The sequence below is a fragment of the Dipteris shenzhenensis genome, chromosome 7 (assembly GCF_047967505.1).
Source record: "Dipteris shenzhenensis isolate YYH24624 ecotype China chromosome 7, Dip_SZ_1.0, whole genome shotgun sequence".
Taxonomy (NCBI): Eukaryota; Viridiplantae; Streptophyta; class Polypodiopsida; order Gleicheniales; family Dipteridaceae; genus Dipteris; species Dipteris shenzhenensis.
In genome coordinates, this window is record NC_141602.1 from 42,715,557 (window position 1) to 42,720,902 (window position 5,346).

The following is a 5,346-nucleotide window of genomic DNA, read 5'->3' on the forward strand; positions in this document are numbered from 1 at the left end:
CCCTTGTTTTATTACCTAATCTCTCTCTCTCTCTCTCTCTCTCTCTCTACCCTCTCCCTGTCTCTCTCTACTATCTCTGTCTTTGTCTCTCTCTCCCTACCCCCTTCCTCTCTCTCTCTCTCTCTCTCTCTCTCTCTCTCTCTCATCTCTTCATTTCTCACCTTTTTTCTAGTAATTCAAATGTCCTACTGTAACTTTTCCATTGCTTACTACAATAATTCCCCCCCCTAATTGTTCCCTATTATCTTTAGTATTTCCCTTTCTTGGTTATTTTTCCCTTCTTTATTTAATTCGTTTCTTTAGTTAGGTGTTCCTTTCTTTTATTTGATTTTTCTTCTTGGTTAATCTTGTCCATTTTTTCCTATTTATTTCCTACGCATTTTTTATTTTCTACTATCCTATTCTTCTATCTCTTTTCTACTCGCGTAAGTAACCCCCTTTTTTTACTAATTAAACTTTCCTTAAAAGTACCCTTCCCTATGTAGTTTAGTAACTAATTATCCTTTTTTAATTAGTACCCTCCCCGCATTTAGGGCATTAATGGCCTTTTTCTTCACGTTTCCCCAACCCTTAGACTCCCTAGCTCCCTATATCCTCCCGACTCCCCTGACTATCCACCCTCCTACCTACTTAAGGACCTCTTCTAATCAAGACTCTCTCCCTACCCTCGCTCTCCCTACCTTTATGCTATCTATAATGCACCTGTGTTTTACCCACACACTCTCCCTTTGTGCCTCAATACTACACTATGCCTCGAACTCTGGCTCCCTGCTGCCCGCTTACAGTTGCTCGTTCAGCCTTCCCTCCATTTGCCAGCTCTGCCATCTTCCATGACTCTGTTTTGGTCCTCGTGCCTCCTCTCAAGTCAAAGCTCCTATTTCACTCTTTATAGTGGACCTTGCCCACCACTGTCGCCGATTTTGGTTGTAGTGCTATTGCGACTGTGAGTCCTACTGCAGTCTCCCTCGCTTTGCATGCCTCGTGCGGGCTCCACCATGTGTACACCTCTCTGGCTCCGTCCTTCTCGCTCATAGGTGCTTTATACACCCCTCTTCAAAAACCCCTCTATATACCTTTATTTAAACAATCCCCCCCCCCCCTTCTCCTTTTTTAATATAGCCCTCCCTCCTTTCCTTTTATTTCTCCCCCCTCTCTAAACCTTATGTAACCCTTTCTCCTCTTTAAATCTTCCCCCCTTCCCCCCCCCCCCCCCCCCGCCCTCCCCCTATTTTTTCTTTTTCCCCCTCCCCCTTCTCTATATACATTACTTTCATTTTCCCTATAATTTTTTCCCCTTTCCCTCATAATTAGATTTATTAATTCCTTACGTTTTTCCTTTACTTATCTTTAAATTTATGTTCCTTTAATATTTTTCATTAATTTAATTTTTTCCATAATCTAAGGTCCTTTAAATTTCACTTATTTCTTCACATTTCTCAATACCCCCACCTCCTCTTATCTTGAGGTTTGGCATCCACATCCAAATCTCCTTAACCTTTACTTAGATTATTCCTTTTAATCATTTCCCCTATTTTCTTTCTATTCACTTGGTTTATTTTTCTCTCCCCATAACCTCTAAACTCACTCGTCTGCCCAAAACAGTCTTGTTTTTTTCATTATGCTTGATAAATGTACGGCCAAGTATTAGTTTTTATTGTGACTCTGATAACAAGGGAGGGGTGTTTATGACACCTGTCTTCCCAACTTAAGTTAAAACTGGTTCTTACTATTTTGCTTGTTGGATGGTGGCAGGCAGGCATACTCCCCTCTTCAATAAAAGTGTTGCATGCCAGGACTTATCCAAGCTCAACTTCCATACAGTTTCCACAAAGCCATTTATGCAAAAGTGCCCACACTCCTAGTTTCATTTATAAACAGGGATTCATTGACTTGTACAAACTTTTCCATTAATGCAATTAGTCCTATTTCATTGTCTAGCTTCTCTCTTTTGTATTTTCACTATGCAAAGGGGTGTTGTAAAATCTTCCACACACAGGTCATTTCCCGTGCAACTCTAGACGGTTGCACATAGTACACTTAAGTCATTAAGGCTGTTTTGGCTTCTTGACTCCCTTCTTTAACTTGTTCTTTATTTTGTTTTATTTTTTCTAATAAACACCTTTCTAATCCCTCTCTTGCCCTTGCACAATTATTCATCAGATGTCATGCTCCGAATCCAAAACTCTCCGTAGCCCTCCCCTAATTTTAGCTCCTACTTCCCAAACAATACATTTAAGTCATTATGGATTTTTGGCCTTTTGACTCCTTTCATGTCTCTTTGAGCAACACTGTTTTATTACACTTACCTTGTTATTAATTTTTATTTCTCCCTTTTTATATAAAACTCTTCTAATCCAGATTATTGTCAAAACTGTCCACTTCCTTTTCTTGCCTAATATTACTATAACCACAACTTACCCATATATTTATTAAACCTTTTTGCTTCCATACTGTGCACCTACCTCACTCAAGTACTTCTCTTCCATTTCCATTAATTTAAATTGCACTTCTGAATACTTCTTATTCTCTTCAGGTAGACAGTAGGTCATCACACTAGGTGATGACCTACTGTCTCACCCAGTGTGTTGTATCCTATTGGGGCAAAGGTGGGTACACACACACACACACACACACACACACACACTTACTATCCCTTCCTCCATTGGTTTGGCCACTTGCTCATTAGATCTCCCCTTGACAACCCCCCTAGATTTCCCTAATTTCCTTTCTCCCCTTAATTTGTCTCTAATTTTCTCCGTGTTTTTTCTCAATCTCCCTTGTTTTTCCTAATCACTCTCTCTCTCTCTCTCTCTCTTTCTCTATTGTCTCTTCAGTTCTCTCCCAAACCTCATTTCTCTCTCTCTCTCTCTCGTCTCTTCATTTCTCACTTTTTTTCTAGTAATTCAAACGTCCTACTGTAACTTTTTGGTTGCTTACTACAATAATTTCCCTTTAATTAGATGTTCCTTTATTTTATTTTATTTTTCTTCTTGGTTAATCTTGTCCATTTTTTCCTATTTATTTCCTGCACATTTTTTATTTTCTACTATCCTATTCTTTCGTCTCTTTTCTACCTGCGTAAGTAACCTCCTTTTTTTAATAATTAACCTTTTCTTAAAAGCACCCTTCCTTACGTAGTTTAGTAGCTAATTATCCTTTTTTAATTAGTAGACTCCCTACATTTAGGGCATTAATGGCCTTTTTCTTCACGTTTCCCCAACCCTTAGACTCCCTAGCTCCTTATATCCTCCCGACTCCCACGACTACCCACCCTCCTATTGGGATAAGTGTGATCAAGGCTTGCTCTAAGGTGCATGTGTGCATCTAGGGGAGTCACATGTGTGTGTGTGTGTAGTAGAAGCACACCTAGTGCTATGAGGTGTCTAGTCTATGACCTAAGTGATGATGTAAGCACAAAGGCCCCCACATGGGAGGTTCCTTTGATTTAGCTAGTTCCACTGATGTACGGGTTGATTGCCACTAATGTAGGGGAGGTGCCTACACCTTCCTCTCACTCTATATAATGAAGGATCTTCCTTCATCTCAATATACTCTAACTTTGCCTCACTTGAGCTCTCTCTTTGTGTCATGATGCACCTCTTCTATCCCACTCACCTCTTCATTTGGTATTAGAGCTGGTAGGCTCTAGAGAATCCACTTGGGTAGTGCCACCTCATCATCTTCTCCATCACCTCCATTTTGAAGCTCTCTCTCCCTTCCTCTTCAGAATTTGCTAAGCTCCATTCTCCTCATCCTGTGCGCCATTTGCAAAACCCTTTGAACTAAAGCTTCTACCCCTTGGGGCGTACCTCTGGCTCAGAGCATTCTTCCAGATTTGGTCTTTGTCGCCCATGCTAATCCAAACAGAGTGCGCCGACTGTTTGTCAAATTGTGCACCTATAGAGCAAATGGTGACGTGCCCTTCAAGCATAAGTTAGGCAATGCCTATATGGTCTAGTGGTTGCAGAGAAATCAGCAAAAGAACTGTTGACTTTGGTGAGACTCTCACAGGCAATGTTGGCACACTATTTTGCCTCTCCTCTGCTATGCTTAGTCTTTGGGATAAAGGCTTCTTTCCAGCTTACAAAGCCCCAAATCTGAAGATATGTGGAGTGAGAATTCAAGCCTCCAAGTTACTCTATTTCCTTGCAAGCATTTTTGAGAATTTGATGCTAGAGTAAATGCTAAGATGATGTTTGAGGTATGAAGTGGTGCTAAGCTACAGATTAGAGAATGCAATTTCAGTTTGAGATTCAGTTGGGATTAATCTCTTGTCAAGATGCCAAGCTCTCAATGTTCTTCCAATGCTAAGCACTTGAAGAAGACTACAAGAAGGACAAAGTTCAAGGTAAAGAAGACCCCGGCCAAGAAGCTTTGGGAGAAGCGAACTGGGTATACATATGCTTAATAACTAGGATTTTCTTAGTTTATCTCTAGCAATCTACATTTGTATGGTGAGGGAGATTTCTTTGTTCAACAAGATTAGTCATTCTGTAAGAGAGTAGACACTGCTTGATAAAGTAGGACCCTCTCATGGCTATGTATAAAATTGACAAGTTCAATGGCCAAGGCTTTCACACTTGGCAAATGAAGATAAAGTTTGTACTTATGAAAGAGAATTTGTGGGACTTGGTCAAGTCAGGAACTCAATCCTCTCAAGAAGGTGAATCAACCACAACCAAAGGTAAAGGGAAGGCAATTGACTCTTCTTCTACACCTGCAGATGCAAAAAGGATAGAGAAAGCTTATGCAATAATTGCATTAGGTTTGGGAGATGATTATGTACATCACATTTCAAATTAGAATCCCCTTGTGAGGCATGGCATAAGCTAGATGTATTATTTGGTGCTAGCTCTCATACTTCTAAATTGAATTTGAAAATTAAGTTCTTTGAACTTAAGATGGATGCAGACAATATTACAGCTCATGTAAATACTTTGAGGAGTCTTATGACACAATTGACCTAATTAACTCTCCAGTTACTGAAGATGATGCTATGGCTGTGCTCTTGAAGAGTATGCCACAAGACTATGATTATGTTGTGATGACTACTTTGAAGATCTTCCCCAACCCACACTGGAGGGCATCATCAGTGCTTTACAAGAGGATGAAAGAAAGAACACTTCAAGAATGGGTAAAGTACACACAGACGCACTTGCAATAAAGTTTTCATCAAAGAGTAGGTACAAGGCACCATGCAAGCATTGTGGGAAAAACAATCATCTTGAGAAGGATTGTTATAAAATCAACCCTTGCACTTATTGTGGCAAGAACAATCATTCATAGAAGTTTTGCAATGAGAAAAAGAAAAATATGACAAATATGGTTGAAGAGAGAACACCATCA